The 12,683-nt window shown below is 39.6% G+C and overlaps 2 pseudogenes; both read right to left on the bottom strand.

Annotated features, from left to right (window-relative positions):
- Nucleotides 1-2,547: 2,547 nt before the first annotated feature.
- LOC128777560 (U4 spliceosomal RNA) lies at nucleotides 2,548-2,628 on the bottom strand (annotated as a pseudogene).
- Nucleotides 2,629-9,997: 7,369 nt separating this feature from the next.
- LOC128777413 (tigger transposable element-derived protein 1-like) lies at nucleotides 9,998-12,184 on the bottom strand (annotated as a pseudogene).
- Between the last annotated feature and the right edge of the window lie 499 nt (nucleotides 12,185-12,683).

Here is a 12,683-nt window from a genome sequence, read left to right as displayed (position 1 = left end):
GCCTCTTTAAGATACTGACAAAAAAAAATATATCCCTCATTGTTTAAACTGGCCAGTTTTTTTTTCCCCTGTCTTTTCCTTCTCAGTCTGTAGAGAAAGGTTTTTGCTTCTTTAATGCAGACTAATAGAGCTCACCTAAAAAAAAAATTCTAAAAGATTTCTGGTGCCTTATCCTATCCATTATCATACAAAAGTCAGATGTAGATTTATGTTAAAAGCATATACTGTTGTTTTCCTATAGAAAAATATGTCAATGGGGAAGATTTGTCTTTGTCTAGTTAAAAAACAAAACAGCCGTTGCAAAGCTATTTGTGCATTGGTATGTGCCAGATACAGGTTATCTCATTTAAACCTCATGACAATGCTCAAAGGACAGGTTTTCATATTCCCAGTTTATATGCAAGGAAATTGAGGCACATGTGCAGATTAGGCGACTTGCCCCAAGTCACAAGGCTGGGAAGTGGCAGAGTGGAGTGTGAGAGACCAGGTCTAACCCTGGACACCTTCCACCTGAAAGTGCTTCTGTCACTCATTCTTTAGTAACTAAAGGACTCTGCAACTGCATGTCAATTTCAGTCATTTCTGTGAGATGATCTTGGCAGTTTCCTTGAGGCAGAATCCCACTATTATTTCTTATTTTGAAAATAAGCAATCTGTGATATACATCATAGCTCCCCCCCCCCCCCAAAAAACACAAAACAAGGCAAATGGGTGAATGGACATGTCATTCAGAGATACTAAATTTCAAGTCTGTGATTTGGTCACTAGTCCTCCATGACCAGATGGTGACAAGGCAAGACATTTTGGTAGGCAGAGTTCTTGTCCATGTCTCCGAATCAGCAGTTTCTTGGAAGCAGCACTTACCCTACAGTAATCTTCCAAAATTGATGATCAGAATTAGGAAAGGGGAATGGAAAATGGTGGCATCAATGCCTGTGCGTGAATCAAGACAAGGTCTCCAGGTCTGCCTGTGACCTACCTTTCGCAGCATTATTTGTCATATTTTTATACCTTAATTTATATTCCACTTGTAACTGACACTTTTCATGACCTTCGTTTACTCAAATATTTCTGCAACAGGATGTTGCTTTATATTTCAGTGCCCCTTCAAACCTCAGAAGGTAGAGAAACAGGTTAGCACAGCGAACAACCATTCCCTCGGGGAGTCAGACTAGCCTGTTCCAAATCCCAGCTGTGTGACTTTGAGGAAGTTGCTAAGCTCTCTGTACCTCAGTGTCAGCTCATAGGGTACTGTCTTTTTTTTTTTTTACATTTATTTATTTTTTGAGAAATAGTGAGACAAAGCGTGAGAGGCGGAGGGGCAGAGAGAGAAGGAGACACAGAATCTGAAGCAGTCTCCAGGCTCTGAGCAAGAGGTCAGCACAGATCCAGGGTTCGAACCCACGAACTGTGAGATCATGACCTGAGCCGAAGTCGGATGCTCAACCGACTGAGCCACCCAGGCGCCCCACATAGGTACTGTCTTAAGTTGGGTTGCCATAACATAATACTATAGACTGAGTGTCTTAAGCAGCAGGAATTTATTTCTCATAGTTTTGGAGCCCGGGAAGTCTAAGATCAAGGTGCCAGGCACTTAGGCTCCTGATCAGAGCCCTTGTCCTGGTTTGCAGACAGCTGTCTTCCTCCTGTGTCCTCACATGGTAGAGACAGAGCAAGAGCAAATTCTCTGGTGTTTTCTTATAAAGGTACTACCCGTCATGAAGACCCCACCTTCATGACCTCATCTAACTCTAACTGCCTCCAAAAAGCACCACCTTGTATACCATCACAAGAGGATTAGGGCTAGAGATCCCCCTGCCCTTTCTCCATATTCTCACCAATACCTGTTGTGTCCTGTGTTGTTAATTTTAGCCATTCTGACAGGTGGGAGGTGGTATCTCATCATGGTTTTGATTTGCATTTCCCTGATGCTCAGTGATGTTGAGCATCTTTTCATGTGTCTGTTAGCCATCTCAAAGTCATCTTTGGAAAATGTCTATTTATGTCTTCTGTTCATTTCTTAACTGAGTTGTTTGGTTTTTGGGTGTTGAGTGAGGTAAGTTCTTGGATACTAACTCTTTATCAGATATGTCATTTGCAGATATCTTCTCCCATTCCTAAGGGTAGAGAAGCTTTTTATTTTGATGAAGTCCCAATAGTTCACGTTTGCTTTTGTTTCCCTTGCCTTCGGTGACATGTCTAGTAAGAAGTTGCTACGGGCAAGGTCAAAGAGGTTGCAGCCTGTGTTCTCCTCTAGGATTTTGGTAGTTTCCTGTCTCATATTTAGGTCTTTCATCCATTTTGAATTTATTTTTGTGTATGGTGTAAGAAAGTGATCCAGTTTCATTCTGTTGCATGTTGTGGTCCAGTTTTCTCAACACCATTTGTTGATAGTACTGTCTTTTTTCTGTTGGATATTCTTTCCAGCTTTGTCAAAATTAGTTGACCATATAGTTGTGGGTCCATTTTTGGGTTTTCTATTCTCTTCCACTGGTCTATGTATCTGTTTTTGTACCAGTACTACACTGTCTTGATGACCACCGCTTTGTAGTATAGCTTGTTTTCAATTAGCAATAATCGCGCCTCAGATAAACCTCATTGGCTATGATACTGCCACTGCGCAAAGCTGTAGTATAGCTTGAAATCTTGAATTGTGATGCCTCCAGTATTGTTTTTGCACTGTTGGTGGGAATGCAGACTGGTGCAGCCACTCTGGAGAGCAGTATGGAGGTTGCTCAAAAAAACTAAAAATAGAACTACTGTACGATCCAGCAATTGAACTACTCGGTATTTACCCAAAGGATACAAAAATACAGGTGCAAACGGGTACATGTGCCCCAATGTTTATAACAGCGTTATCAACAATAGCCAAACCATAGAGAGAGGCAAAATGTCCATTGACTGATGAATGGATAAAGAAGATGTGTTTGTACATATATATATATATATATATACACACACACACACACACATATATATACATATGTGTGTATGTGTGTGTGTGTGCGTGTGTGTGTGTGTACACACAATGGAATATTACTCAGCCATCAGAAAGAATGAAATCTTGCCATTTGCAACAACGTGGATGGAGCTAGAATGTATTATGCTAATAGAAATAAATCAATCAGAGAAAGACAAATACCATATGATTTCAATCATGTGTGGAATTTAAGAAACAAAACAAATGAACATATGGGAAAGGGTGGGAAAGAGAATAAAGGGAAACAAACCACAAGAGACTCTTATCAGTAGAGAACAAACTGAGGTTGATGGAGGGAGGTGGGTGGGAGGTGGACTAGATGGGTGATGGGCATTGAGGAGGGCACTTGTTGGGATGAGCACTGGTGTTGCATGTAAGTGATGAATTGCTGAGTTCTACTCCTGAAACCAATATTGCACTGTATATTAACTAACTAAAATTTAAAATGAAAAAAATGCCCTCAAAGTTGAAACAAAAAAAAGGGAAAGGATTAGGGCTTCAACATATGGATTAGTTTGGTGGAGATGGAGGGCACATTTAGCCCATTACAGGTACTGCCTGTAAAGCAATTAGCAAGTACTCCATGGAAGTTAGCCATCACTAACTCAGGTACTAAAATTAAGGAAACAAGAGGTATATTAAATGTACCTGTATAAAGGTATATTAAAATGTACCTGTTTACCTATTTTGATGAATATAGAGGGACCAGCTTTTATTGGGCTAGGTGCTGGGCCACACACACAAAGGAAAAATAAGAATAAGGTAAAATTGCATCTTTCAAGGAGCTCCTGGTCTCCTGTGCCCTTGGAAGAAAGTTCTCTAGAAGATACCCTTTCCTCCCAAGAATCACCCTTTGTCTTGCAGGGGGCATGACCAGCCATGGAAAAATATCAAAAATAGGCCTGGTACACACACTGTTGAACAACTCTGCAAGCTTTGGGGTTCAAATCCTGCTTGTTGTAATTATTGGCTCCAAATTTGGGCAAGTAACATAACCCTATTCAGTTCAGCTTTCTCCTCTGTAGAATCAGAAATGATATTTATTTATTTATTTATTTTTAAATATTAACGTATCCTGTGCACTGTTGGTGGAATGTAAATTGGATCTGCCACTACAGAAAACAGTATGGAAGTTCCTCAGAAATGAAAAAGAGAACTACCTTATGATCCAACAACTCCATTTCTAGGTATTTATCCAAAGAAAAGAAAAACATTGACTTGAAAAAATATATGCATCCCATGTTCATTGAAGCATTAATTATAATAGCCAGTAGATGGAAACAACCTAGGCATCCACTGATAGATGAACGGATGAAGAAGATGTGACATATACACATATCATAGATACATGATAGACTGTTACTTAACCATAAAAAAGAATGAAATTTGCAACAACATGGATGGGCCTTGAAGGCATTTTACTAAGTGAAATAAGTCAAACAGAAAAAGACACATACCATGTGATGTCGCTCATATGTGAAATCTAAAAAATACAAAAACAAAAAATGTAACTTGGAGAGAACAGACTGGTGGTTGCCAGAGATTGGGAGGAAGGGCAGGTAGACAAAAATGTGTGTAGGAGGCTAAAAGGTAAAAACTTCCTGTTATAAAATAAATAAATCCTGGGGATCTAATGCACAGCATGGTGACTATAGTTAACAGTACTGTATTGCATACTGGAAAATTGCTGAGAGAATAAATCTTAAAAGTTCTCTTCATGAGAAAAAAAGTTTTGGCACTTTGTATGATGACAGATGTTAACTGAACTCATTGCAGTAATCATTTTACGAAATTTACAAATATTGAATCATTGTGCTGTACACCTGAAACTAAATGTTTTATGTCGATTATGCCCCGATAAAAAATATTAACGTATGTATTATTATTGCATGAAAGAAATGGTGCTCCATTGGACCTTTGAGCACTGCTCCAGCAGGAGACAAGGAGACAGCTATACAGAGCATGGAGGCTGCAATCCTTGGGCTGATTGGGTACCACTGCTGTCAGCCTAATAATACACCATAGATACAATAGCAATAGCCCTAGCTTGCAGACATTCTGAGAAGTACATGAAATATATGTAAAATCGACTAGCTGTAGTTTTCACATACAAGTACCTGGTAAATGTTCTCCAAACAAACAAAACAAAACCAAGCACAGTCTGCCCTTGTCAGGAGTGTGTGCGAGAAGAAAGGCTGTGTACTGTCAACACGTTTATCTGCAACAACTGGCCAGGGTTCCACAAATAGCTATAATACACTTAGCATGTAGCTGCAGGAAGTAAAAACAAACAAATAAACAGAGTGGCTGAGTGCTACCAACCTTTGTCATCATCCTCAGGAATCCACCGGCTGCGGGTCTTATCAGTTTCAGTGTTAAAATTTAATAGGCTCTAGCACCAAAGATGAAGCAGAGTATAAAGCGAGAAGTTTTTCCGCTGTGGTACTTAGACTTTTCCTGATTCATTTAGATATTACCCACATGTTCAAAAGAAAACAAAACAAAACCCTACAAGTCTCAAACAGGGCCGACTGCTTCTCCCCTAGAGCAGTTTTCCACATTCACTTAGTCTCATGGAAATGCAGACTCAAAGGAAAGTTCTAAGAGTGATACAAGCTCATTATTCCCCCCTAACTTTGCATTTATACCTCAATAAATATTAATGCGGAGAGTGAGCTAACACAGAACAGTGGTTTTTTTTTGTTTGTTTGTTTGTTTGTTTTTAATTTTTTTTTTAACGTTTATTTATTTTTGAGACAGAGAGAGACAGAGCATGAACCGGGGAGGGGCAGAGAGAGAGGGAGACACAGAATCTGACACAGGCTCCAGGCTCTGAGCCATCAGCACAGAGCCCGACTCGGGGCTGGAACTCACGGACCGCGAGATCGTGACCTGAGCCGAAGTCGGACGCTTAACCGACTGAGCCACCCAGGCGCCCCCAGAACAGTGTTTTTTAAGTCAGAGTATCCTTGTCAGAATCAGCTGAGGCTTTTGTCAAAAAATGGATTCCAGACCAGTTATCTATGTGGGTAGGACTCTGGAATCCACATGTTAACCAGGTTTTCCAGGCCCTAACACACACAGATAGGCAAGAACCTCTGAGAAATGGGGATAAAATTCTCTGAATTTTATTTTGCTTTCAGGCAACACCTACCAATTTTAACAGGGTGATTTTTAAATTGACAGATGAGAAGATGGAGTACCCAAAAACACTTCTGACTTGATGAGTAGCAAATCCCATGTTAAAACACAGCAAATGATGCTTTCCTAGGGCTTACTAAAATATTAGAAACTAATTTAAAAATAATAAAGTGTGTGCACGTGTGTGTATATGTGTGTATGTGTGTTCAAGCCAGGTAGACCAAAATGTTAAGTAACCACAACAGAGTAGGGTCACAGAATCACTAATTACATCTCTTTGATACTTAAAAAATGTGGGAAAAAATAATATTCAGTGCTGAGATAGAGCCATTGCATATCAACCAGCACTGTGTGCCCACTTTGCCAAGCACTGCACTAGCCTTGGATACACAAAGATAAAGCAAACAGCCCTGCTCTCTAGCTCACATTAGCAGTGGTTCTTAAACAGTTCAGGCTCTAAGAGCTCTTTGGCTTTCGCCCCTGAAAAAATGTCCACGTGTACAAACACAGGATTTTGAATAAGGTTTCAGGTGATTGAAGGAGACCCCAATCCTCACCAAGTCCAGACACAGTATGAATTGAGCAGGTTCTAAATCCTTCCGGTTTGTGGTGTCTCCTTCCTACATGTAATTCAAAATACAATTTAAATGTGTTAAAGAAACAAAAGTGAAGTGCTGTAGATTCAAATTGCTTCTTTCTAGAACTTCAAATTGCCATTTCTATACTGTTGCTTTTTGTTTGCTTGTTCTTGGTGTTGGTGTTTTTACTTGTTTGTTTGGTTTAGTGCCTCTGCTTCACCAGAGCCATATGTGTCTATTTAATTTGCCTGTAGGTAATCCAGCACTATTCTGAGGGAGACACGGCTCCCCAAACACATTAATTACAATACAGGACGTTATGAGCTCTGTAACAGTCTGGGAGTACAGAGCAGATGACCCGGGGAAGAAAGATTCATCTCAACACAGCCATCCAAACATGTTTGAGCTCAAATGGAATGTTCCTTCCGTGATGCTAAGGGGAAATGGCTCTCAGTGAACTGTCAGTGTCCTCTAATGTGCCCTCAACAATCCGCTCAGACTAATTATTGGGAAGGCCCATGTTAGGCTGGTGTAGAGGGCAGAAAGGGAAGGCATTTGGGTAGCACTGGATGCTCTTTCTTGTTTTCCAACAAAAGATGGTGAAGATTAAGGGCAAGTTAATGTGAGAGCCAACATGCAGCTGGGGGCCAGCAGAGAAAGGGGAGAGCAAAGATTGTGGCAGGAAAAGAATAATCATGTGAGAGAAAATCCCAATGCCACCATGAAGGAATGGGGAGGGAAATGGTTAAAGGAAGGATAGAGGAAGTTACCAAGCAGGACTGCTTGTCGATTTACCTTTAATGTTGACAATAGAGCAAAGACACCCAAGTGACCTAGGTTCCCATCCAAGAAAGATCTCCATCCTGAGTGCTCAAGTTAGTAGCCTCATAAGACATTTGTTTTTAACTTTCACACACACATCGACCCACGTCTTCTCAATAGCCACCTGCTTCCACCCAAACATCCAGGGAAGAGTTGAGTGTTTATTTATTTATGCTCTGCCTGTTTCCAAAATGGATTTAGGGCAGCAGAACACAAGAGGTAAGTCAAATTTCACTGTTAAAAATTCATCACTAAGAATTTTCCATATCTTTAGTCAGACAACACTTGATCATTAGGAGGTGACGTTAGTACTGCTGACACTGTTGGTGTTCTGGTGTTTCTTTCTGCTTACATAATAGAGAAGAAGATCTCTTGCCCTCAGCTCTGTACTGGTTCCTTTTAAATATTTCAGGGCAAGGTATTAAGAACCATATTTTCGGATGGAGAGTCAGTCCATGGGTGTGAAGATCATGATGATGATCACTACCGTTTCAAAGGTGCCTGCCATTTTACATGTAACTATATTGAATTCTCACAACAACCCTTTAAGAATGTACTACTATCCCTCATTCTACAGATGAGAAAACTGAGGACCACAACAGGAATTATTCATTTGCGTGAGGCCACGTGGCTAATGGTGACAGGTTTCAAACCCAGTTGTGACTGACTTCAAAGCCTATCTGTTTTCCTGTACACTGCTCTGCCTTCCTGAGATGGGGTGAAGGTGGGAGGGAGGAGGGGCGCCCTCAGCTGTCTGTGGGAGGAAACTCAGATCTAGACCCTCAAGTAGAGATGTTCATCCTGTGCTATGGGCACATAGCATTTGTCCTCTTTCTGAAACACGTCTTTGCTGTTGGCCTGTTCCAAGGATTTTATTCATGTGTTCCACCTACATGAACAGGGTTTGCTTTAGCATCATTTATGTAATGTAAATATCATCTTTCCCTGTGGGAATCTTTTTCCTTTTGGAAACTGAGGGTTTGGGCCTGAATTTGTGCATGTTTTGCCTGGATGATCATTGTCGTGAGCAACTTAATTGTTTATGAGAAAAGGTAAACACGCTATTTTCAAACACCGCTACAGAAGTAAGACTATGTAATTAAGATGCTCAGTTACAAATTTTGTCTTTTACACAGTACTTTAAAAATTTCGAAAGGTAGGGGCGCCTGGGTGGCTCAGTCGGTTGAGCGTCTGACTTCAGCTCGGGTCATGATCTCACAGTCTGAGAGTTCGAGCCCCGCGTCGGGATCTGTGCTGACGGCTCAGAGCCCGGGGCCTGTTTCAGATTCTGTGTCTCCCTCTCTCTCTGCCCCTCCCCCATTCATGCTCTGTCTCTCTCTGTCTCAAAAATAAATAAATGTTAAAAAAAAATTTTTTTTTAAATTTCAAAAGGTAAAGGTTGAATGGAATTTTGTTAAAAAGGGGGGAATTTAACAGTATCCAATCAGAAATTAATTAGACATTTATGTGCCAGATAATCTCAGACTATCCTTCCACTAGCCCTTGCTTCTGTGACTTGTGTCTGTAAGAACACTGAGGCCAAAGTAAAGGTCAGTGATAGCACCAAAATTTTGAGATAGGTACTCAGACCTGCATTAGCAAAAGAGCTCTTTGGTGGAATGTTCCCCTGTGCCTAAATGAATTGGTCTGCCTTGTATTTTATCAGCTAGGGCTGAGTTCTTTTACAAGACAGTGACAGTGGTAGTGTTCTCAAACTGTTTCTGAAAAATGAAAGAGGAATTTGTCTTCCCCTTTAAGCCTGATATGAATGTTTTGCTTATTATCTGTTTAAGGTCATCTTGATGTCAATAAAAATAGTGGTGTTTTCAACAGATTTTGTTTTGTTCCTAACCATGACCAACGTCAACTCAACGTCCATTCCCTATGGCTGTGGACCTGGATCAAAGATATTCTTTTCAAAAACAGATCACCAAAGCCTGTGATACATATAGGTTGGCAGTGCTGTAAACTTGAAGACAAGCAGGGCAGCACATACAGACAGGCATAAATGATTTTGATGATAAATAACTAAGACTAGTTAAGATATACTGGCTGGTCATTTTTTTATGCCACTTTTCATTTATGTATGGGAGAACTTAATGCAAAAAGCAATATATGTTTCTTACATAAATATAAGGAAAAAGAAAAATGTGAAAATCACATGTAATCTGACGACACAAAAAATAACCACAGTTACCATTTTGGAATATAACTTTTCAGTCTCTTAAATCCATTGTATTTATTTATTTTCAAGTACAGGCACACCTCAGAAATATTGCAGGTTCAGTTTCACACCACAATAAAGCAAATATCTCACTAAAGCAAGTCCAATGAATTTTTTGGTTGCCCAGTGCATATAAAAGTTATGTTGACACTATTCTATGGTCTATTAATGTGCAATAATGTTATGTCTAAAAACAACATACATACTTTAATTTAAAAATATTACTAAAAAAAGCTAACCAATATCTGAGCTTTAGGCTGGTGGAGGGTCTTGCCTAGATGATGCTGGCTGATCATGGTGGTGGCAGCTGTAGGTTGGAGTTTCTGTTGCAATTTCTTAAAATAAGACAACAATGAATTCTGATGCATTGAATGACTCTTTCTCTAATAAACAATTTCTCAGTAGCATGTGATGCTGTTTGATAGCATTTTACCAACAGTAGAACTTTCAAAATTAGAGTCAGTCCTCTCAAACCCTGCTGGTGCTTTATCAACCAAGTTTTTTTTTTCAAGTTTTTATTTAAATTCTAGTTAGTTAACATATAGTGTAATATTGGTTTCAGGAGTAGAATTTAGTGATTCCACTTACATACAACATCCAGTGCTCATCACAACAAGTGCCCTCCTTAACACCCATCCCCCATTTAGCCCATCTCCCTGTCCACCTTCCTTCATCAACCCTCAGTCTGTTCTCTATAGTTAAGAGTCTCTTAAGGCTTGCCTCCCTCTCTCTTCTTTTCTTTTTCATCCTTTCAGATATTCATCTGTTTTGTTTCTTAAATTCCACATATGATGAAATCATATGGTATTTGTCTTTCTCTGATTGACTTGTTTTGCTTAGCATAATACACTCTAGCTCCATCCAAGTCCTTGCAAGTGGCAAGATTTTATTCTTTTTGATGGCTGAGTAATATTCCATTGTACATATATATGACCTCTTCTTTATCCATTCATCTGTCAATCAACATTTGGGGTCCTTCCATAATTTGGCTATTGTTGTTTATCAACTAAGTTTATGTAATATTCTAATCCTGTATTGTCATTTCAACATCTTCACAGCATCCTCACCAGGACTAGGTTCCATCTCAAGAAACCACTTTATTTGCTCATCCATAAGAAGCAACTCCTTACCTGTGAAAGTGTTATCATGAGACTGCAACAATTCAGTCCCATCTTCAAGCTCCACCTCTAATTCTATTTCTCCTTCTGTTTCCACCACATCTGCAATTACTTGCTCAACTGAAATCTTGAGCCCCTCCATGTCATCCATGAGGGCTGGAATCAATTTCTTCCAAACTCCTGTTACTGCTGATATTTTGACCTCTTAGGAAACACAGATGTTCCCAATGGCATCTAAAATGGGGAATCCTTTCCAGAAGGTTTTCGATTTACTTTGCCCAGACCCATCAGAGCAATCACTGTCTATGACAGCTATAGCCTTATGAAATGTAGATCTTGAATAATAAAGCTTGAAAGTTGAAATTACTCCTTGACGCCTGAGTTGCAGAATGGATGCTCTGTTACCAGGCATGAAAATAACATCAATCTCATTGTACAACTCCAGAGAGCTCTTGGGTGCATTGTCAATGAACAGTCAAAATTTGAAAGGAACCTTTTTTTTCTGAGCAATAGGTCTCAACAGTAGGCTTAAAATAGTAAACTGTGTTGTAAAGAGATGTGCTGTCATCCAGGATTTGTTGTTTCATTTCTATAGCACAGGCAGAGTAGGTTAAGCATAATTCTTAAGGACCCCAGGATTTTTGGAATGGTTAATGATCATTGGCTTCAACATAAAGTCACCAGCTGCATCAGCCCCTAAAATGAGAGTCAGCCTGCCCTTTGAAGCTTTGAAGCCAGGCATTGACTTCTCCTCTCTAGCCATGAAAATCTTAGATGGCATTGTCTTCCAATAGAAGACATTGAAAATCTATTGTTTAGTGTAGCCATCTTCTTTAATTATCTTAGCTAAATCTTCTGGATAACTTGCTGTAGCTTCTGTATCAGCACTTGCTGCTTCACCTGGCACATGTATGTTATGGAGATGGCTTCTTTTCCTTAAACCTCATGAACAAACCTCTGCTGGGCTTCAAATTTTTCTTCTGCAGCTTCCTCACCTCTCCCAGACTTCGTAGAATTGAGGAGAGTTATATTTTTGCTCTGGATTAGGCTTTAGTTTAAGGGAATGTTGTGGCTAGTTTGATCTTCTATCCAGACCACTGCAACTTTCTCCGTATCAGCAATAAGGCTGTTTTGCTCTTATCATTCATGTGTTCACTGGAATAGTACTTTTAATTTCCTTCAAGAACTTTGCCTTTGCAGTCACAACTTAGCCTAGCTCAGCTTTCTATTTGTCTTTCTCACTAAGCTGAATCATTTCTAGCTTTTGATTTAAGGTAAGAGACGTGCAAGTCTTTCTTTCACTTGAACACTTAGAGATCATTGTAGAGTTTTTGGTTGGCCTAATTTTAATATTATTGTGTATCAGGGAATAGGGAAGGCTGAGGAAAAAGAGGGAAATGGGGAAATAGCCAGAACACACATTATACTTATTAAGTTTGCCATCTTATTTATATGAGTGCAGTTTGGGGTGCCCTAAAACAATTACAGTGATAACATTAAAGATCACTGACCACAGATCACCATAACAAATATACTAATAATGAAAAGGTTTAAAATATTGTGAGAGTTACCAAAATGTGATGGAGGGGCACAAAATGAGCAAATGCTGTTGGACAAATTGTGCCGATAGACTTACTTGATGCAGGGTTGCCACAAACCTATCTGTACAAAAAGTCAACATCTGCAAAGTTCAGTGAAGTGAAGCACACTAAAATGAAGTAAGCCTATAAATAGCTTCTAAAAACTAATTTTAATTTTTTTTTAATCTTTATGTTTGAGAGAGAGAGAGAGACAGAGTACAAGCGGGGGAGGAACAGAGA

Source organism: Panthera pardus, unplaced genomic scaffold (genome assembly GCF_024362965.1).
Source record: "Panthera pardus isolate Hobbes unplaced genomic scaffold, ASM2436296v1 HiC_scaffold_16, whole genome shotgun sequence".
NCBI lineage: Eukaryota > Metazoa > Chordata > Mammalia > Carnivora > Felidae > Panthera > Panthera pardus.
Note: the sequence above shows the minus strand (reverse complement) of the source record. Positions and strands in the feature narration are given on the sequence as shown.